General features: G+C 36.2%; 1 pseudogene; it reads left to right on the top strand.

The window, feature by feature from the left end:
- Window positions 1-8,622: 8,622 nt before the first annotated feature.
- The window catches only part of LOC127098756 (ABC transporter C family member 10-like), a 23,589-nt pseudogene continuing 7,647 nt past the window's right edge, over window positions 8,623-24,564 (top strand).

Genomic DNA, 24,564 nt, shown 5'->3' with positions numbered 1-24,564 from the left:
GCTTTCTTAGCTGGAAGACCTCGATAGGAGGCAATGTTTGAGCCCCTTGGTGGCATTTTACTTTGAGATACATGTTTTGTGTTTTGTATTCGTATCCCCACAGGTAGCGCGGTTCCTTCGTCAAGGACTGCCTGTTTGCCCTCGAGCATCCCAAACCCTAAAAACCATAACACACGTTTACTCCTTCTACTACAGGCGAGTAAGTCTCCAAAGGTCGAGCATCCGGTAGATTGCGTAGTGACGTTGTTCGTCCAAAACCCAATCCATAACCCCGTAGTTAGCCGAACTACGGTTTGCTCTGATTCTCATTCCAGATGAGATACGTAGGCATAAGACGCGATGTCTTAGCGAGCACACTAACCCCCAACCCATAGGTCAGCCGAGCTACGAAGACTCTGATTCTCATATTCAGATGAGATACGTATGCAGTGGATGCGACATCCGCGTGAGTCATTTCTCTTAACCTTTTTAGTAAATAAACATATTAGGTAAACCCACACCCTTTAGACGAGAACTACAAAAGTGGATCCCGTAGAGTACTACGGATGCGTAGGGGTGCTAATACCTTCCCTTCGCATAACCGACTCCCGAACCCAAGATTTGGTTGCGAGACCTTGTCTTTTCCTTTCCTTTTCCCAGGTTTACTTCGAGCGTTTCCTTTCCCTCCTTTGGGATGAATAATGCACGGTGGCGACTCTTCTGTCTTTTTATTTCGCCGGTTGTTTTTTCGCGCACTGTATTTTTCAGGTTGCGACACATATGGTGTGAAGTATTCCACATACACGATATCACTTTTTCACCATCCCCAAGTCAGACATCGTGGGGATTGAACCTAACAGGTGGTGTAAGTTTCATATGGTCAAGGGTCACCCCACATAAGACTGCTACCAACTCAAAGAGAAGATTGAGCGCTTCATCCAAAAAGGCCACCTAATGAAATAATTATGAGGCGGCTCCACGCACTCATCGGGTGGCTCCAAAACTCAAGGGAGAGATGTCTCTAGAAGCCATTGATCCAATAAGGGAAAGGAGCCAAATAGAGGAGATAAAGACATGCTCGTACATCTTACCCTAAACACCATAGTAGAAGGATTGGTCGGGGATGAAGAGTCTAGTTCTGCCCGTAGAAGATATGCAGGCAGAGTTCTGGCCAAAAGGCTCACCTAGAAACGTTTTTCTTGGAAAGGAAGATATAGAGTCTGAGATCACATTCTCCAAGAAGAATGTTGTTTGGATCCACGCCATGACAATCACCCCTTGGTCATGACCATGACATGTGATGACTAGAAAATTAAGTGAGTCTTGATTGATCAGGGAAGTTATACATACACCCTTTATTGGGACACCTTTGAGAGACTCGGTCTAGACCTGGACATTCTCAAAGCTTTCCTAGGCTCGCTGGTGGGATTCTTGGGCACGCAGGTGCAAGTAAAGAGTTACATCACTCTGAAGGTCATTTTTGGGATGAAGGAAAGTGCGAGGATGATAAAGGTAAGATACCTCTTCATATACGCCCCCTCCTCGTATAACATGATCATAAGGTGTCCTACTTTCAACCTTTTAGGAGCCTCCATATCTATGTTATACTTGTGTATGGAGTACTCATTGCCTAATAGGAGTTCCAGGGTTATCCAAGGTGATTAGCAGATCTCCAGAAGGTCATATATGGATAGCTTGAAGTTGAATAGGGCAACTATGGTTGTGGCCCACTCCAAGCAGCCAAATGCTTAAGAAGTGAATGTTGTGGACTTAAAGCCAGAAGTGGAGCTCCGATAGGAAGAGATAACATCTTTGGAAGATGAAGAGTTTTCCAAACTATTTCAGAGAAGCATGGAAGTATTAGGCAAATAAGTTAGGGTGAGTTTAGAGACTTTGTGAGGCTTGGCGATGTGTTCTATTTGGTTAAGTTATTAGTTGGATTAGTTATAGTAAGGTATTACATATGCCGATTGTATAGCTTATTTTGAAAGCATTATTCGTTTATTGGGGATGGAAATATTTTCCCATACGGGCTAATGGGTTTATTAATGAGGCTTCTCATGTATCTTTATATTTTGGTGGACTTTTGTTCTAATTTTTCTTGATGTGATGACTGGAGGTTGAAGCCTTAACAAAGTCGCCTAAATGGCAATAACTTATGTTGGATCCTCATAGAGGAAGCCTTGTCTCCCAAGTGCAATGACATATGTTGGATCCTCAAAGGGAAATCCTTGTCGCCCAAGTGGTAATGACTTATGTTAGATTATCAAAGAGGAATCCTTGTCGCCCAAGTGACAATTACTTATGTTGGATCCTAATGGAGGAGTCCCTTCCGCACACGAGGATATTAAAATGTTGGATCCGCGTGCAGGAATTCTTGTTGCCCATGAGACTATTAAAATGCTAGATCCTCATGGAGTAATTTTTGCTGCCCACGATGCTATTAATACACATGGTCTTTTGAAACAATATATTTAATAAAAATAAGCAGTACAATACAAATATAAAAAGGTGCCTTAAGGCCTAGAATTTAATATTTACATCTTTGTTCCATACACGAGAAAATTGGTCCTCATAGAGCGGGAGCAGAGAGACATTTGATTAGCCCCTAAGAGATCCTTTAGGCTATGTTTGGATTGATGGAATATAACGGAGCGGAATTGAATGGAGAGGAATGGAATATAGATCCCACTCCATTGTTTGGTTATTTTATTAAAAATATTTCATTCCATCCCATACACCCCAAATTGGATGGAACAAAAAATGGGGAATTGGATGGGGTGGAATCGATCGTATTCCATTTCATTTCATTCATTATTTGCAAATCCAAATAATGGAACCACACTAGTTACCACTCCACTCCATTCCATGCCACCAATCCAAATATACCCTTAGGTGTGAGAGCCTAAGTCGATGTATGAGACAAAGCTTGTGGTTGAGTACAAGCACAAGAACTTCCTTGAGATTAAAAATCCATTTCCTGGGATGATTATAATGACTCATACTAGGACCCTAAGTCCTAAATGTTTGATCTGATTCAAACTACAAACTATTGGCCTGAGATGACCGTCATCACTCTACATACAGATGCATGTTGAGTTATTTTATCGTGTTGTAAAAAAAGATTTCCATCCCCCCATTTTTATGTAACATTGATTAAAAATTGAGAAACAAACACAAGACCTAAACATATGCAAAGAGTTACCAATTGTCATTCCGAAAGGATCCATCTCGAAAGTACTATACACAGTTTCAAAAGGATCCATCTGAAAGAAACTCTAAGGGTGTGTTTGTTTGATGGATTAAAATTATAACCCGGGAATATCATTCTTAGGAATATTATTGCCAGAAAATTTATTCCTATCAATGTGTTTGGCAAATGAATAAAGTTCCCAAGAATATTTTTAACTTTCATTTTAATTAAAAAAGATTTTAAAAAAAGTGCTAAAATAACATGAGAGTTGGAAGTTATGGTTGGTTATTTTATATTTTTAATGGAAATTTAAGATTCTCATCCTTTGACATGAGAATAAAAATGAAGAAATTCATGAACAAAATATATTCTTAGAAATAAAAAATATTCAAACATAAATTATCAAAAGTTGAAATAAACAAAGGAATATATGAATTTCAATGTCTCATTCCCAAAAATAACATTTGTTTCCCTCTGAATAATTTTAAAAAGTATTTTCAAGTATCGTGGTTAATGTCATGGCAACTAATCTAAAAATTATAAGATTATATAATATCATGTAAACGAAAAATACGTTGTAAAGTTAAACATACATAACGGTGATTATAAAAAATTTGTAGGTTTTAGCATTTTAGATGAAAAATAAGAGATTAAACTTTTTTAGGTTTTTGAAAACTTAAAACTTGAGGAAAGTAATTTTTTATGTTTGTGTTTATTTAATTTTTAATTAAAACAATAAGAATAAAATTGAGAGAAAAAGCAATAAATTACAAGTTATTTAAATTAATTTAGATTTAATATTTTTTTAATCTCGTATGTTAATCTCAAAGTTTATTTTGATTATTAATTTAAAAACGATTCATATTTAACTCATCAAAATTTATTTATATATATATATATATATATATATATATATATATATATATATATATATATATATATATATATATATATATATATATATATATATATATATATATATATATATATATATATATATATATTAATTAATGACGAATTTAGCAACTGATTTTTAAATTTTTTCTTCATGAAAAAGATTAATATTGAGTTAAGTGATCAATTTGTATTTTTTAAACATAAATGATGAAAATAATATTAAATTATTAATTTATTAAATTAAAAATTTGTGAGAAAATATTGTTAAGTAAGTTTGTAAGATATTAACTCAATAAAAGATTAACCCATGCATTGCGGGTTAACATTTAAATTTGAGTGCTGGCACTATTTTTTAATTCTAAATATCCATGTGATATTTGCTTTGATTATTTATCTACTATGACACACACGTTCATCCCATACTTATAGTTTATTGAATTAATTTTTTTCTTTATGGGCATTGGTTTCTATCTTTTTCTTTTGAAACACGTTATAGTTTCTTGTTCCCATTGTTAACCGTCCTGAGAGTATTGTGTAAGAATGCAAAGCTTGTATGAAGAAAAGGAAAACTTGTATGGTGTGAGAAAAAAGTCAAGAAAGTTGGTAAAAAAATCAAATGAAAAAAGAATATGTTTTTATCTTGATAATGAAAAAGAAAAATAAAGAAAAGTTAAGAAAGAGATTACAAAATGAAAAGAAATGAAAATTGTGGCAAAAATGAAAGAGAATGGGAATAGCTAATTCATTTTTAGAATTAATGTTTTTTAATATTAAATATTTGAATTTCCAAAAAATTGTTTTTTATTTATTTAAAATTTGACCACGTTACCACTTAAGAAAGATCATAGTGAAGATGTTGGTAATGTAACCCGGATAAAAATCAAAATTGATTTATTTTAAAATAGAATATTTGGATTAAGCAAAACACTCACTCTACTTGAGCGACATAATTTATGAGGATGTTAATTTTGATTGGTTGATTTTTGTTCCGTTCGGGAATCAGAAATGGAGTGGGGATCGGAAGTGATGGTGGTTTTGAGCTTCCGCCACGGTGGAGAGTGGAGACTTATAAGGTTAGCACTCTAATGCTCAAGTCAGTGTGTGAGAAAGAAGAGTGAATTCAAATTGTGTTTGGAATTTGCTACCGGAATTTGGCGTCTTCTCTATATATCGTAGAGAGGGAATAACAAACTCGCTATTTATTATGAGTGAATTATGGAGAGTCGTTGAAAGTGCTTTGCAGTTGAGATCTTTGTTATTGTCATAAGGAGAATTATCGTATGCTAAGAAGATTTTGGAGGGATTATTGTTCCCTCAGAGTGGTCGAACGGGATCGATATAGAAGGCCCAAAACACTTTCCCCTCAAGCATGTGTCTCTACATATCAAGGCATGTGTTTGCTTCTTTAGCCTTAGTTGTCGATCACTTTTGTCTTTATGTTAGGGATGTTACACTTGAGTGTTGTTGCGAGTGATTTTAAGGTGTTTTATAAGGCCTACTTTTTCTTTTGCATGCTAAAGCACATTTCTTTAAGAGTCAGTGTTATTTTTCTTTGATCATTTTCCTTAGTTTAGCGATTATCTTCTTCTTTGGCGTTTCACTTTCCTGCAACGAAAAAGTTTGTGCAATATGGGCAAAAAACCATAGAAGAGTGCTTACAAATCCCAGAAGAGTGCTCAATCTTTCTGGGTGGATTATGTTTACTCTTCCATTATTTCTATTTTTACCAAGAACGTTAGTCTCGGTGGAGCCTTTCTTGATGTTGGCCGATCATTTGATTAGGGTGCCTTAACTCCCACCATGAATGAAAGAATATGAGGTAAGTATAGCTATTGCGAAATTCCTTTTTATGAGTGCATTTTCTCTGCTTTGGGTCTTCACCTACCCTTCACTGTCTCCACCATTCGGGACAGAATGGAGAGAAGATGTAGTACTTGACTAAAAGTCACTTTCTTATGAGGACCTCACTGCAAAAGATCTGTAGCAGAAGAAAGTGTTGCTGAACCTTATCAGCAACTTAGGTTACTTCCGGGGTGGTGTTAGGGACCAATTAGTACTACTTTTTATATCATTTTATGGGTCCCTTTTACCAAGTTTTGATGTAATTACACACTTTTATTCTCACTATTTTGTATAAATGCAATTAGGTTTAATTTATGTTGTTTTGAATAGTTATTTCACATATTTGTTAGTTTTATAGAATTTTTGGGCAAGAGAGCTTTGGAATGCACAATCATAAATTTAAAGAAGTATTGAATGCAATTTGGAAGCCTAACTTGGAAGAATACCACTTAGAAGACTCTTTGGATGAAGCTTGCAAAGCAAGGAAGCTGAGATAGCTTCAGTTCGTGCCGCGAAGCCTGCGAATCCAGCAAGCTGTTTTTTTGGCCAATGGTGTTGTTTTCAAGGCCAGCTGGTTTTGCCATTTTGGTGTCTGCCTTAGGGGAGCTTTTCTGCTTTGGATGAAAAGGATCATTTGAGGAAATGTCAACCCTTTTAGAAAATGAGAATGGAAATTGATAGGCATTCTAACATATTCACACATTGATACTTGGATATTTTGTAAGAGAGAAAAACAGAGTTTTCTTCCATTGCATTTTGCTTTCCAAAATGATGATGAGGAGCTAAACCCCATTTTGTCAAGATTGGAGGTAGTAGTTATTCTCATTTGTTTATGTATTCCATTTGATTCATATATATGATAAAATATTGTTGATGTATTGAATGCTATTTTTTGCCCTAAGTTGAAAATCAGATTTGAGTAGTTGTTGAAAGAGATTATTTAAGTCTTGACATAAAATAGATTTTCAAGTAGTGAATAAGTTGTAGAGATAGATTTATTCATTACTATTCTTTTGTATCAATCATTAAAGATTGTTATATTGATAGTTAGGTGGAGAGATCGTCTAAGGATCAATATAGTGATTATCACAATATCATTTAGACATAAATGATATTGAGAGGATACTTGAACATCATCAATAATCTTAAATCTATATAGTTATCATAAGGAAACATAAGCACTTGGAATAGTGAACTCCAATCTTGCCAAGCTTTTACATTTGATTAAAACCATTTTACTGATTTTAGTGACATTTTACTCAAAAGATAACTTCCCAAACAAAACAATTTGGTTACTTTCTAAACTTATAACAATTTGGATTATAGAACGGCGGTAATAACAACCAATCTCTGTGGATACGATATAAAAATATTCCGCACTTGTTCAAATCGAAGAAGTGGTTGTAGAGGCTTGTGACGGAAACATGGCGGATGACAATCGTACCGAAATATCTGCTAATAGTCCAAGAAGGAATGCTCAATTTGCCCGTGGAGGAAGAAATACGGAGATGAAAACCGGAATCCTCCAACTTCTCTATGCAAATCCATTCACCGGAATGGACCATGAAGATCTGTATACCCATCTCATCAAATTCTATGAGATTGCGGGTTCTACGGGAATTGATGAAACGGGTGAAGAGGCATTATTCAAAAGGATGTTCCCACACTCCTTAGTGGGAAAGGCAGAGGAGTGGTACCTTGATCAAGCACTAAGAGTGATGACGGATTGGAATTTGTTAGAAGAAAAGTTCTTAGAAAGATATTTCCCTCAATCCCGATTCATGGAAGCCAAAACGGCTATTGCGGTATTCACTCAAGGAAGCAACGAGTCTCTAAATGAGGCTTGGGAAAGATTCAAGTCAATGTTGAGGAAATGCAAGGGTCATGGTTTTGATGAGCTCACTCAGATCCATATTTTTCTAAATGGGATCCAATCAACTCACAAGACACTTTTGGATGCTACCGCGGGTGGCTCTCTTATGTCAAAGAATGCTGAAGAAGCTAAAGTCATTATTGATCGGATGGCACTCAATGATCGTCAAAGTCAACATGATCGTAGCCCTTCACAACGTAAATCGGGAGTTCTTGAGTTAAATACCAATGACGCCATTCTTGCTCAAAACAAGCTACTCTCTCAACAAATGGAGTTGCTTACTCAACAAATGGCCAAGCTTCCACAGCAAATGAAGGAAATTCAAGGGTCTCAAGTTCGACATCAAGTAGCATGTTGCGAATTATGTCAAGGAGATCATCCTACTGGTTTTTGTCCTCCACTAGAAGAAGTGAGTTATGTGAACAATCAAAATCAAGGCTATCAAAGACAACCTCCTAACAATCAAGGTTATCAACCAAGAAACAATCAAGGCTATCAACCATCAAGGTTCAACAATCAAAATTTTCAACAACAAAGTCCCTATCAACACCCAAACTCTCAAGGCCAACAATCGCAAGGAGGAAATTCCAAGCTAGAGGACACTCTTCAACAATTCATACAAGCTTCCATGGCAAATCAGAAGAGTAACGAAGCAGCAATTAAGAGTCTGGAAAATCAAGTAGGCCAACTTGCGAAGCAACTGTCGGAACAAAATGCAGGATCTTCCTTTTCCGCTAACACTCAAACCAATCCAAAGGAGCATTGTAAAGCAATTGTCACGAGGAGCGGTAAAGAGTTGACAAGTGAAAAAAGTGAGGAAATCACAGTAGAGAATGATATGGATGGGGTGCTGGAAAAAGAGGATATAATTGGTGGAAGGGAGAAAACGGCTGGAACTCTTCAGTTTGCGCCGCGAACCCCCTTCGCGCCGCGAAAAGAGCAGGATTTGCCAACAAAAAATCAGACTGAATTGGAGGTGAAAAAGGATGTCGAACCAAGAAAGAAGAAGAAAGGAGAGAAAGGTGTGAGCGTCATTCCAACCCAACATCTACCTTATCTGCATGCTCCATCGAAGAAGGACAATGCTAGGCATTATGCACGGTTCATGGACATATTCAAATAACTTCAAATCAATATTCCATTTGCCGACGCATTAGAGCAAATGCCACGGTACCCAAAGTTCATGAAGGACATTCTTACAAAGAAAAGGAGACACGTGGAAGACGAAACCATCTTGCTTGATGCACGTTGTAGTGCTATCATTCAAAAGACTTTCCCAAGGAAGGAATCTGATCCGGGCCGAGTCGTTTTACCGGTAACCATTGGAAGCACATACATTGGTAATGGTTTGATTGACTTGGGGTCTAGCATCAATTTAATCCCCCTATACATTGTTAAAAGATTGGGAAATGTTGAGATCAAATCCACAAGGATGACTTTACAACTAGCCGACAAATCTACCACTTCACCATATGGAGTTGCTCAAGATTTGTTAGTGAAGGTGGGCAAGTTCTTGTTTCCGATAGATTTCGTGATAGTAGAGATGGATGAGGATCGTGATGTTCCTCTAATTCTTGGAAGACCATTCATGAAAACAGCCCGGATGATGATTGACATTGATGATGGACTAATGAAGGTGAGAGTGCAAGATGAAGAGGTGACATTTAATCTTTTTGAAGCCATGAAGCATCCAAATGACAAGCATGATTCTTTCCGAATCGATGCAATTGAAGAGGAAGTAGTGGAGGTCGCAAACCAAGTTCATATTTCTAATCCTCTAGAAAGATCTCTTATCAGAGCTTACAATGTGTTGACCGAAAATAAAGAAAAAGAGATTGAAGCAATGTTGCATGAGTTAGAGTCTTGTGGCAAGCTTGCTTATCATGAAGAAACAACGGAAGACTTGGATGCGACAAAGAAAATGGAAGAACCAAAACTAGAATTGAAAATGCTACCTTCACACCTGAAGTATGTGTTCCTTGGTGACGAGTGTACTAAACCGGTGATCATTAGCAACACCTTGTCCACAAAAGAGGAATACAAATTGATGCAAGTGCTGAAAAAGAATGAAGGTGCAATAGGGTGGGTGTTATCCGACTTGAAGGGTATTAGTCCGGCCTATTGTATGCATAAGATCATGATGGAAGAGAATTTCAAACCCGTTGCACAACCTCAAAGGCGTCTAAATCCATCGATGAAAGAAGTAGTTCGGAAAGAAGTTGTCAAACTCTTGGAAGCCGGAATGATTTATCCTATCTCTGATAGTGAATGGGTGAGTCTGGTACAAGTAGTTCCCAAGAAAGGTGGCATGACGGTTATCAAAAGTGATAAAAATGAGTTGATTCCGACAAGAACGGTAACCGGGTGGAGGATGTGTATTGACTATAGAAGGCTAAACCAAGCTACAAGGAAAGATCACTTCCCACTACCTTTCATGGATCAAGTGTTGGAAAGGTTAACCGATAAAAATTTCTACTGTTTCTTGGACGGGTATTCGGGGTACAACCAAATTTCGGTCAATCCGGCGGATCATGAGAAGACGGCTTTTACATGTCCTTTTGGCATCTTTGCTTACCGAAGAATTCCTTTTGGGTTATGTAATGCACCAGCAACATTTCAACGGTGTATGCAAGCGATATTCTCAGACTTAATAGAAGAATGCATTGAGGTGTTCATGGATGATTTCTCCGTTTATGGATCATCTTTTGATTTGTGCTTAAAACATCTTGATGTGGTTTTGGGAAGATGCGTGGAGACCAACTTAGTGCTCAATTGGGAAAAATGCAACTTTATGGTCACCGAAGGTGTTGTACTCGGTCACAAGATCTCCTCCGAAGGATTAGAGGTTGACAAAGCTAAGGTGGAAGTTATCGAGAAACTACCACCTCCAACAAATATAAAAGGAATAAGGAGCTTTCTCGGACATGTCGGTTTCTACCGGAGATTCATCAAAGATTTTTCAAAGATAGCAAAGCCATTGAGTAACTTGCTCAACAAAGGTACGCATTTTCTTTTCGATGAATCATGTCTCAAAGCTTTCCTTGATTTAAAAGAAAAGTTAGTCACCGCACCCATAATCGTGGCACCAAATTGGAAACTTGATTTTGAACTTATGTGTGACGCAAGCGATTATGCGGTTGGTGTGGTGTTGGGTCAAAGAAGAGATAAAGTTTTTCATGCTATCCACTATGCTAGTAAAGTGTTAAATGAAGCACAAGTCAATTATGCGACAACTGAAAAAGAGTTACTAGCTATAGTGTACGCATTGGAAAAGTTTAGAGCTTACTTGATTGGGTCAAAAGTTGTAGTCTACACTGACCACTCTGCGATCAAATATTTGCTAACCAAGCCGGATTCCAAACAAAGACTAATTCGTTGGATTCTCTTATTGCAAGAGTTTGATTTGGAAATTCGGGATAAAAAAGGTTCTGAAAACTTGGTGGCGGATCATTTATCTCGTTTGGTCAATGTGGACATTACAAACAGAGAAGAGGAAGTAAGAGAAGAATTTTCGGATGAAAAACTGTATGTGATTCAAGTGAGGCCTTGGTTTGCTGATTTTGCTAATTACAAAGCAACCGGTTTAACACCGGAAGACCTCACTTGCAATCAAAGAAGGAAATTCTTGGCGGATGCAAAATATTATGTTTGGGATGATCCGTATCTGTTTAAAGTGGGTGTAGACAATATTTTGAGAAGGTGTGTAACAATTGAGGAGTCAAAGGACATCCTTTGGCATTGTCACAACTCTCCGTATGGAGGTCACTATAGCGGTTTGAGAACAGCCACTAAAGTGCTCCAATCGGGCTTTTATTGGCCATCTTTATTTAAAGATGCACATGAACATGCGAAGAGTTGTGATACATGCCAACGGAGTGGAGGAATAGGAAAACGAGACGAAATGCCTCTAACCAACATGCTAGAAGTAGAAGTTTTTGATTGTTGGGGTATTGATTTCGTTGGCCCATTCCCCTCTTCTTTCTCAAATGAGTACATACTAGTGGTCGTTGACTATGTCTCGAAGTGGATAGAAGCAATTGCTTCACCTAAGGCCGATGCCAAAACAGTGATAAATTTTTTAAAGAAAAACACATTTTCACGTTTTGGTGTGCCTAGGGTGTTGATAAGTGATGGAGGATCACACTTTTGCAATACACCTTTAGAAAAAGTTTTGCAACATTATGGTGTAAAGCACAAGGTGACCACTCCCTACCACCCACAAGCGAATGGTCAAACGGAGGTTTCTAACCGGGAAGTCAAGAGGATCCTTGAGAAAACAGTCTCGAATTCAAGAAAAGATTGGTCTTTAAAACTGGATGAAGCTTTGTGGGCGTATCGTACCGCCTACAAAGCACTTATTGGGCTAACTCCGTTTCAAATGGTGTATGGGAAGACTTGTCATCTTCCAATAGAAATGGAGCATAGGGCACTATGGGCTCTCAAATTCTTGAACTTCGACTCCACTTTAGCTGGAGAAAGAAGAAAAGGACAATTCCATGAATTGGAGGAATCAAGGAACAATGCTTACCATTCGAATAAACTTTATAAGGAAAAGGTAAAGGCATACCATGACGGAAAGGTCCGTCATAAGGAGTTTCATGTTGGACAAATGGTATTGCTTTTCAACTCAAGGTTGAAGTTATTCCCTGGTAAGTTGAAGTCAAAGTGGTCAGGACCGTTTGTTGTCAAAGAGGTGCGCAACTATGGGGCCATTGTGATCGAGGATCCAAAGTCACAAGAGAGTTGGACTGTAAATGGCCAAAGACTCAAAGTCTACCATAATGGCGACATAAATCGGGATGTGTGTGTCATTTCTCTATCCGGACCGGGCTAATCATTGAACCGTCGAGCTCAAAACGACGTTGAACAAAGCGCTTGTTGGGAGGCAACCCAACGTTGTATGTCCACTGCAGTTCGCCCCGCGACCATCGTTCGCCCAGCGAACTGAATGCAAAGCTTCAGTTCGCGCGGCGAACAAGGTTCGCCCCGCGAACGGTGCGTGGCAGAACCACTTAAGTTCTGTTTAGCTTAGTTTTTCTGTCTATTCTATTTCATTTTCAAAACTTTAACTTTCCCTCTTTTCCACTCCCACTTGCAAAAATTCCAAAACTAAACAATTTCCTTCCCCACCTCCCAAATCCTCAGTTGTTAGCTAAGATTCAAGTGCACTTCAATAAGGTATGTTGTTCTTTTCATGTCCTCTTCTCCATTCCTTTCGAGTGCTCATTTAGGTAAGGTTAGGGTTTTGTAAAAATTGAAACTTGACACTTGAAACAACCTTGCATGTCTAATGTGGATTCAGATTAGGATTAGGATAGAGATTGTGATTATGACTGATTGGAAGTAAAAAAAAACCTTAAAATCCTTGGAACCCTAGCAGGCTTCTGGAGATTTCCTGGTTCGCAGGGTTCGCGCCACGAACGGGCCTTCGCACCTTGAACGGGGAAATTCCAGTGTTATGTTTTATGTTGATTGATTGCTAACTCTCTTCATGTTTTGTTGTGTGGTTGTTCTGATGTTTATTGCAGATGTCTAAGAGAACCAAAACCACGGCTTCCGTTCAACCCCGTTCATTGAGACGGTTCACACGTGATGAACAGGAAGAACGATTTGAAAACTTAATCAAGAGAACCATCCAACCGGAAAGGTTCATCCGTTTATCACCGTGTGGGACTTATCGGAACTTGGTTTCCAATTTTGAGAGAAGAAGGTGGACCAAACTTTGTGAACCAGAGGCGACAATCAATTATCATATTGTACGGGAGTTCTATGCAAACACTATGCATCTTGAAGAGGGAGTAACTTTCAACTACCAAACAAGGGTAAGAGGCAGGATTATTTCTTTTGGGAGAGATGCAATTAACTCATATATTGGTAATCCTCTAACCTTGGGAGAGAATGAGCGGTGCGAGTATCGTACCCAGGAATTGGCTAATGTTTGGGATCTTCCAGCAGTGAGTGCTATCTTGTGCCTTCCAGGAAAAACATTTGACCTAAATGATCAAGGACTTCCAAAATCTTGGAAAAGAGAAAATCTAAATCTGGAAGCAAGGGCATTTCTGGTGCTGCTGTTGAACAACATCCGGCCACGGAGCCACAACACCACGATCCCTTTGGATGTAGGGTGTTTGTTGTACTACATTATGATCGGCAAATCTGTGGATGTAGCATCAATCATAGCGGGAGAAATGAGGAAGATGGCTATAAGTGGAACAAAATTTGGTGGTAAAGCAGGTGTGCTTGCATACCTAGGGCTGATCATGGGAATTTGCCGACGGGCGAATGTTGCCATTCCGGATGAAGTGCATTTCTCTATCACTAGCGTGATTAACGATGCTTATCTGAATAGGTTCTGCCAAAGCCAGATGAACAGAGCTGAGGGAGCTGGGACTTCATCCTCTAGACCTCGACCCCGCACTACTCCAGTCTTCGACCAGATGGCGTTTGCCAATTATTGCTGTGAGAGCTTTGAGGCCTCTAGGAGGTCTCAGTCATTTATCTTTGATGCTATGCAGCAACAATTCCAGAACACATTCCTTGCACCCGAAGCCCGCACATTTCCTTCTCAGGCGGAATATGTCGCTTATGTTAATTGGCCTGAGGGCAGGCCAGCTTTTATGGGGGGTGCAGGAGGTGGTGCAAACCATGACGATGAGATGGAGGACGTCCTTGGATCTGTTGGTGGTGGCCAAAAGGAGGAAGATTAAGGAGTTGGTGAATTTGAGGAGTTTATTTTATTTTGAGTTTCTTTGTATTATTTTGCTTTTGAAAAATTTTGATGTACTTTTGGGTGGCTCTAGTTCACCAAAACTTTGGTTTATTAGTTGTTTTGATAATTGCATGAATACTCTTTGAGATTTAAGTGTGTTACAATCAAATTGGTTTACCAACAATTTTTGTTTAATTGTTCTTACTCTTAAGTCAAGCTTAAAGCAACCAAGAAATGTTCGCAAAGAAAGAAGCATAGGACACTTCGAGTGGTGATGATAAGAATTAGTGTCGGTATTTCAAGGTACACTTTATCGCTTTCTAGACTTAACATGAGTAGTTTAATGGTATGTGCAAATTCCATATCATAAATTCATTGAAATATATGTCATTTTTGAATCGAAATAGGACTTAACCAATTGTGAGGAAGTTTTTCATTGTACACTAAAATGCGGGAAACCGAGCATTATTTCAACTCATTCTTATCATGCTAAATCATGCATCAATCTATTTTCGTGTAAAAAATCTGAAAATGATAAAGGCATTGTTTGTTGAGAAAAACCACTTGACCAAAAAAGTTCGAATCAACTAACCTTGTAAGGAGTAATCCTTAGTTAAACCCCTTTGAGCTTATTTTAGGATTCATTTGATTGATAATTGTAAAATCAATTGAAAATTTTGGAATAAATGAATCCTAATTTCTTTCGTATCAATCGAACCCTCAAACCGAGTTGTTTGCAAATTTTGCCTTTTGCTTATGTTTAAGTAGGGAGCATTATTGAATAAATTTGGTTTTGGAATCTAAAGTTGGGGAGAGTAAAGAAAAAAAGATGTGATTAGAAACTTGGAAAAGTGAGTTTTTAGGAAAGGGTGAAAATATGAAAAGAAACAAGAAAAATAAATCACCCTTGAAACCATAGAGCAAAGAAAAAGAAAAGAAAGAAAAAAGCAAGAAAATGCTCATGGTTGTGTGGATGTGAAAAGAAAAAGAAAAAGAAAAAGATAGGGATCAAAGAAATGGAAATTGTGTAGAGTTGAATGTTTGGGAATGCTCCCTTAGGATAGGCAACTTTGTTGAATTCTCTTAATCATATCCTTTCTTGTAACCTAAGCCACATTACAACCTTTGAAAGACCTCTTGATTCTCATTTTTCACATGATTTGGTATTTGTTGTGATAACCGCATGATTTGAGTTGTTGTTGATTTAATTGCTTGGATGAGTGAAAGTAACCCTTCATGTTATTCATCATTATTATGATGTATGTGTAAGTTTGATTCAATTTTGACATATATGGCCTTGAATTCCTTGGAATGATTTTTGCACTCAACCATTTCTCTTATTCATGTTTTGTCTAGAATTGAGATAGGTGGATTGAGAAATTGCCAAACACTTTTAAACCATTTGAATGTCCTTGGTAAATCCTTGTTTCAATCTTTTGTGTCATTGCTTTGGTTGTGATGGTGGAAACTTTTGTTTAGGGACAAACAAAATGCTAAGTTGGGGAGAGTTGTTAGGGACCAATTAGTACTATTTTTTATATCATTTTATTGGTCCCTTTTACCAAGTTTTGATGTAATTACACACTTTTATTCTCACTATTTTGTATAAATGCAATTAGGTTTAATTTATGTTGTTTTGAATAGTTATTTCACATATTTGTTAGTTTTGTAGAATTTTTGGGCAAGAGAGCTTTGGAATGCACAATCATAAATTTAAAGAAGTATTGAATGCAATTTGGAAGCCTAACTTGGAAGAATACCACTTGGAAGACTCTTTGGATGAAGCTTGCAAAACAAGGAAGCTGAGATAGCTTCAGTTCGCGTCGCGAAGCCTGCGAATCCAACAAGCTGTTTTTTTGGCCAATGGTGCTGTTTTTAAGGCCAGCAACTGGTTTTGCCATTTTGGTGTCTGCCTTAGGGGAGCTTTTCTGCTTTGGATGAAAATGATCATTTGAGGAAATGTCAACCCTTTTAGAAAATGAGAATGGAAATTGATAGGCATTCTAACATATTCACACATTGATACTTGGATATTTTGTAAGAGAGAAAAATAGAGTTTTCTTCCATTGCATTTTGCTTTCCAAAATGATGATGAGGAGCTAAACCCCATTTTGTCAAGATTGGAGGTAGTAGTTATTCTCATTTGTTTATGTATTCCATTTGATTCATATATATGATAAAAGATTGTTGATGTATTGAATGCTATTTTTGCCCTAAGTTGAAAATCAGATTTGAGTAGTTGTTGAAAGAGATTATTTAAGTCTTGACATAAAATAGATTTTCAAGTAGTGAATAAGTTGTAGAGATAGATTTATTCATTACTATTCTTTTGTATCAATCATTAAAGATTGTTATATTGATAGTTAGGTGGAGAGATCGTCTAAGGATCAATATAGTGATTATCACAATATCATTTAGACATAAATGATATTGAGAGGATACTTGAACATCATCAATAATCTTAAATCTATATAGTTATCATAAGGAAACATAAGCACTTGGAATAGTGAACTCCAATCTTGCCAAGCTTTTACATTTGATTAAAACCATTTTACTGATTTTAGTGACATTTTACTCAAAAGATAACTTCCTAAACAAAACAATTTAGTTACTTTCTAAACTTATAACAATTTGGATTATAGAACGGCGGTAATAACAACCAATCTCTGTGGATACGATATAAAAATATTTGCCGAAGATATACTTTTCAACAGGTGGCACCCCCACAGATAAGGTCGATTGGAAACGCTTTCAGTGCCCATAGACGTTCAATTACTGATGGAGGCCTGTTCCTGGGAAGAAATAAAAATCATCTTTTATAAGTTCCGGAACATCTTAGCCTCTTTGTCTTTAGTATGCTTATTCATGATGTATTTGTTCTAACATTGGTTGTGTGCAAATTGGATGAAGGATGAAGTACAACTTCGGGTCATAAAGCGGAGAATATGGTCAACAGGGAGTGAAGTTGCTTTGAACATTCTTCTAACAATGTCGAACATATCGGGTCTTCCTTCTCGTCCATTGCTAACGTGTTCGAGCTCCCACTCCTCTAGAGATCATTGAACCCCTCATTAGAAAGAGGATTGTGCATATTTGGCCAATTTCTTTGGGCCTACCATGGAGGAAGAATTGGCTACTCTGGTTGGGTACACCCGACGTGCCTCTCGATGGAGCTTTCCATTGGGAAGATCTTTGGTCCAACCAGCATCGTGCTAAGAAGAAACAACTAGAGGAAAGTGTCTCATGGATAGGTACATGTAAGAAGTTCAAACAACTCCTACCTTTCTTACTAAGATAAAGGATGATTTATCCTCCCTTAAACTCCCTGGTGAGGTGGCTCATCTTATGAGGGTCGTGGCAAGGAAGAACCAAGCTTTAATGGATGCTCCGGACAATTTATTGTCTGCTCAGACGGAACTAGAGTCCATGTGCCTTAAAGATGCTTCTCTGACTCAACAGCTAGCCAACTGTATGAGCACTAACCTTGGGGTAATCTCGCAATCATTTGAGAATGATTTCCAACATGTGGAGAATTTTCACTCACCTTTACTTATCTTGAGGGAGTAGATACAGCCATATCAGATGCTAAAATATTGGGAGGTTATCTCCTTGTCGAAGTAGGCCTGATGGACTTTTTATGTATTGTGTGCAGAGTACCTTTGTAATGAAATAATGTATGTGCATATATTTTATTTTTTAAAATGAATTATGTTTTTACTTATCTGAGGTATATTTGAATGATCCTGAGTGCAAGGCTCTCGATGTGTATTTGTATGACCCCGGGTGCAAAGCTCCAGATTCTGTGTAAACTTACAAGGTCTACCCTCAAAGTTTATTGGACGTCACTAGGACCGCGCTCGTCCAAGGGATGGTTCCCCTCTTCCCCCTAGGTGAAAACCTGGCCTGAGGCAGACATGTGGCCAACCCACCTTGGCCTTTGGAGTGGCTAGCTACCAGAGAGGGGTGAGTCATTATTTCCTGTGGGGAATTTATTGCTTTAGCTAGATGTGCAAAGTGTCTCCGGGAGCACCCCTAACATTCATCGGGAAATTGATTTCTTTAGTTGGACGTGCAAAGCATTTCTGGCAGCACTCCTGACTTTCGGTGGAAAATTGATTGCTTTAGCTGGACGTGTAAAGTGTCTCTGAGTGATATATCCACATAGATTAGATATAATTTATCATAACTCGTACGTATTACCCTTGAATGTATGGTTATATATTTTGGTTATCCATTCATATTGATGTGTGTTCTTGCATTAAATTCATGTTATAATAACCTTGGCAATTATAATATGATACATAGCTTTTAGGTCTAAATAAATAGTATTCATTTATTAAACACTAAACTCTTTAGATAGATTTAGGTTTAATATTCACAAATATTATCGATACATTATATGATCGTATTAAATATTTTTCCTAAGAAATCCTCAATTAAAAAATACAACCGATCTCAATATTATTTAGAAATAAGTAATATTTATAGAGCAACATGTGATAATATTTTAAATGTTAATTGAAATATATATGTGTTGTTATGACAATACATTTGTTCATTATTATAAAGTCGAATCCCAACATTATTTATTAGTGTTAAATTTCATTTTTACTTTATCCCTTTCAATAGTATTTGTAGTTTATCTCAAAATCACTCGCAAAATCTATTTTCATTGAAAATTATAACAATTGTTGAACAACAGTTTATCGCACCAATCCCCGTGCATATGATATAAAAAATATATTTTTGATACTTCATCATTCAACTTGGAAACACATCAAGTGCATGGTCTACACCAACTTATGCCTCATCGAGGATCTCCTGATGAGCTAGCCACGAGGGCTCTTCTTATGACATTAACAACATATATGAGTGTGACCCTCTATAAAATTATTGGATGTAACTGAAAGCAATAATGTATAGATGATCAGTTGGCATACTTTATATCTCCTCAAGAACCAAATGCTTTTGGTAATCCTCAAATTGTATATAAAAATTCATACAAGACATGGTATGAGGCATGAAAATGGAAAATCCCTCGAGACAGTCTACACAATCCCAAACTGCCTCAGTATACGCTCTAGTAAATGGGGTTACATGACTCGACTCTTGTAAGCTATCTATCTAGAGTACCGATAAATATCTTCGAAAGATGGTGTTTGACAATGATCGGCGTATGAAGAGAAACAAATATCTTTCACCAAAAATTGGTTCAGAGCATGCTTATATGTGTCAATAGTGGTATGCCCACTATGTGGACAAAGAGAGTAGGCTCGAGACAACTCTTTGTCATATCCATTGACAATATCCTACAGAGCGATAGCTAAAAAATATTGCAGTATCCAGGCCTAACAATGGGTTAAAGGAAAAATTAGGAATCATATAAATATATTAGGTTACACAAATATTACCTGAAGGAGACAAGTGTTTCCTTCTAACTGTATGGTCTTAAACTCCATTGCTTCATCTATTTGGGCGTACAAGTGAACTAGAAATGAAACTCTCAAAAAGTACTTGTGAATATTGTTTATATCTTTAAAGTATTTCAGATATATAATATTAGTGTATGTTGCACTCCTAACCACAATATAATTGTACCGACCAAGTACACAATAAGTCTATATGGCATAAAGTATATGATGATCTCTTAGTATGTTATCGTTGAGATGAAAATAGAGGAATTCAGATGATCGGTGAACAAATGCTCCACCCATTTGAACCTTGCATGGCATCCTTGAGTTTGAGTAATCTCCAATTAAGCCTCCTCAAGATCAACTCCCAATTGTTCAACTATCATCTCTAATGCATCAAACATAGAATTCATAGAATTATCGAATATCCAACCTCTGATAGAAAGGTAGAGTAGGGATAGGTCTCCGCTTCCACTCTACGACGAGAAACATGGTCCTCATAGAGTGGAAGCGGAGATAGGTTTAGTAAGTCCCCAATAAATGCTTCAGGTGGATGAGCATATGTCAGTGTTTGAGGCAAAGCTTATGGTTAAGCACAACCTATGCCTAGAGACTGGGAATCCTTGCCCTGAGATGACCATTCTCACTCATACTAGGAAGTTTGAGTCTTAATTGTTTAACCTGAATCAAACTATGAACTATGGGCCTAAAACGACTTCCCCCCCTCTATATACAAATGCATGTTGAATTACTTTACCGTGTCATAAATGTTTTCTATACATCCGACATTTTTCTGTTATATTGAATAAATTTTGAGAAACAAACACAAGAACTTAAACATATGCAGAATGTTAATTATTGCCATTGCGAAAAGATACATTTAGAGAGTACTCCAGATGATTTCAGAAGGATCAGTCTAAAAGGTACTCTACATGATTTCAAAATGTACTTTCAGATATCATGGTTACAGTCATAGCAATTAACTTAAGACTTTTATGATTCTATAATATTATGTAAATGACAAACATAATGTAAATTTAAACATACTGAGTATATTCTTTGATGATTAGAAAGAGTTTTCTAATTTTAACACTTAATTTAGATAAAATAAAATAAAATATTGAATCTTTTTTATTTTTTGAAAAATTAAAACTTGAAACTAATAGAATGGGAAAGAGGAAGACAATTCGCGTGTATATGTTTATTTAATTTTAAATTAAAATAACAAGAATAAAATTGATAAATTTTTTTAATAAATTATAAAATATTTAAATTAATTTATTAAATTTTAAATTTTGGAAAAAATATCAATTAATTATACATAAATTTATAAAAACATGAATTCAATAGAAAATTTACCCATGCATTGCAGGTAGGAGTGAGAATAGGTCATACCAACTAAGAGTGGCTTATTTCTTTCAACTTAGATGTTATTAGCATACCATGGAATCATGTCCCATTAGGTTGCACCATATTTGATATCTTTCATAATGCCTCACGGTACTAAAAAAAATAAGTTGTGCATATAATCAATATATGTGATATTTTTAATTAAATAGTTGATAAATCAAAATTAAAAGAACTTAAATATTTACGTCTTCGTTCCATATGTCACGAGAAACATGGTCCCTATAGAGGGGAAGCAGAGATAGGTCTGATAAGCCCCTGAGAAATACTTCAGGTGAAGGAGCCTATGTTCGTGTTTGAGGCAAATCTTATGGTTAAGCATAACCTATGTCTTCGAGATTGTGAATCCTTGGCCTGAGACAACCATTCTTACTCATATTAAGAAGTTTGAGTCGTAAATGTTTTCTATCCATCTGCCATTTTTATGTTACATTTAATAAAATTTGAGAAACACAATACCTTAAACATATGCAAAACGTTAGTGATTGTCATTGCATAGAGATGCATTTAAAGAGTACTCCAGGTGTTTTCAGAAGAATCAATCTAAAAGATACTCTACATGATTTCAGAAAGTACTTTCAAACATCATGATTACAGTCATGGCAACTAACTTAAAATTTCTACGATTCTATAATATTATGTAAATGACAAGTATAATATAAATTTAAATATATTGAGTATATTCTTTGATGATTAGAAAGAAATTTCCGATTTTAGCACTTAATTTTTAGATAACATAAAATAAAATATTTGATTTTTTGAAAAATTGAAACTTGAAACTAATAGAATGGGAAAGAGGAAGACGTTTCCCGTGTATATGTTTATTTAATTTTTAATTAAAATAACAGGAATAAAATTGAGAAAAATATATTAAACTATAAATTATTTAAATTGATTTATTAAAATATTTTCTTAATTTTAAATTTGTGAAAAATATCAATTAATCATTTCATAAATTTATAGAAAAACATGAATTCAATAGAACATTTATCCATGAAAGCATATAGGAGTTAGAATATGTCATATCAACTAAGAGTGGTTTGAGACATAGCCTACAGATACCCATATCAGACCATGTTTTTTTTAAATAGAAAAGATATAGGCTTAATTAAAAACTTATATTATTAAAAAGGTTAGGTCACAACCCATTAAAAAATTCTTTTAAGTCTATCAAGTTTGTCTATTTAAATAAATATGTATAAATTTATTATTATGATTTTGTATTTTATATTTTGAATTAAATGATAAATTAGTTATTTTGAAAGAACTTATGAAAATAAATTGAAAAAATCTTACGAACAATGTCATAAGTTATTTGTGATATTTGAGATATTTTTTGTTTGTGTGAAATAAACAAACAAGAGTCCCTTAATTTATAGCAGACGTGGAAAAACGTGGACCTCAAAAATTCTATTATGTGTATCAGTGATGGTTTTGGAGATATATATCCGGTACGACACCCTATTTTCTTGTTCCGGAGATACATCTATGGAACCTATCCTTAACCAGGCAGAAAACAGAACCTAGTTGATGATTTTGTTTGGCAAATGAACAAATATTTTGGCACAAATCAAAAATATATTAAATATTTAGAAATTATATAATATTACACTTCATTAATATTAAGACACACTACATACACTTATTGGTCTGGCTAAACATAAAACTAAAGTGAATCGAAAGATTTATCGCCGGCTAAATCTATAAGTATGGGTGGTACCCCCTTTAATTTCTGTACATTTGATTATCTTTCAATGTTGCTCAATTTCTCAAACTCTTGCATCCTTTCCACATATTGATCAGGTCAAATCTTGACTTTTATTGTTGAATGAGTTGTCCACTCCGATGATGGAAGTGGTATAAGGCATCCCGGTTTCAAGTAAACTTGAACAAAGTGTCATAATTTTGAAACTCACCCAATACACATAATACGATCATTTGGATTTTGAGGTGGGACGGTGCGCAGTGGAAAAAAAGGTTTCTGAAAAACCATATCTTGTAAGATCAATACACACTATATTATACGCACATGCTATGAGGTGACCCATTTTAGGGAAGCACATTCATTTTTCCTCTGGTGTCGGTCCACTAATGCAAGGAACAAGAGACTCATAAATCGAATCAAAGTTTTTTTTCTTTCCATAAAGTCGTGCGTGTGATTCTTTGAGTCCTCAACTCATGGATAAGTTGATGGCGGACAAGTGTATGATTATCTTCTCCTTTATCGAGTAAAGCCGAAAAAGCTCGATAACTGCAATTATCGTCACCCTCAACAATGACGATCTGCTCGATGTATTTGTGCATAAAAATTGGCATCTAACCAATGAATGTAATCTTATGCGGAGGCGGAGAAGAAGGTGGTTTGCTAGTGCGAGCTCCTTTGAAAATACTTTTTTTGAGATTTTGGAGTTGGTGAGTCAGGAAAAAATTTGATAACATGTTCAAAATGTGAAGGAGACTGCATCGTTGAATTATCACTCGATGTAAGCTTGAGCTTCTTCGGAGCACCTTCTTTTTTACCGGTTGGGATGGTGGTTTCAAGTCGGTGGTTACCGGTTGGGAAGGGTCTTTGTGTTATGAAAGCCTACATTATCAGCTTGTTTAGCTTCGTAAAAAATATAATTCAAACCCACTCGAGATATGTTATCGACCAACTAAGAATAAAGATTGTTGTCTTTAAATCCTATAGTTTCAAAAGTTGTTGCATTTTAGTTCTAGCCGACTAACTTTTCACACAAGTCATGGTTATGTAAACCACATATGACATTAAATATCTATTTTGTGTTTGCCAACATATAACCACGCAACTTAATGGGACACTCACATTTTCTTGAATCGATGTCCTCTCATTTAAAATTCCGGAACTAAGGTCTATATTTTTCACTTCTTTCACACGTGATTGTCACAAATGCACAACTTTTGTCTAAACCATTATCGAACTTTCTGATTATCACACAAAATCTCACTTTGGAGGCCTCGTACGGATCCAATAACCTCCTCAAGATCAACTACCAATTGTTCAACTATCATCTCTAATGCATCAAAAACATATAATTCATAGAATTATCCAATAACCAACCTCTGATAGAAAGATGGAATAGACATCAGACATCGTCCAATCGTCCAATGTGATGGTCATTTCACCAATAACGAGATGAAAGGATGATGTCTCAAATGTCTCATCTCTCACCAAACGTTAATAGCAATTAATGATATATATATATATATATATATATATATATATATATATATA

Source organism: Lathyrus oleraceus, chromosome 1 (genome assembly GCF_024323335.1).
Source record: "Lathyrus oleraceus cultivar Zhongwan6 chromosome 1, CAAS_Psat_ZW6_1.0, whole genome shotgun sequence".
Classification (NCBI taxonomy): Eukaryota; Viridiplantae; Streptophyta; class Magnoliopsida; order Fabales; family Fabaceae; genus Lathyrus; species Lathyrus oleraceus.
This window is presented reverse-complemented; position numbering and strand designations above follow the sequence as displayed.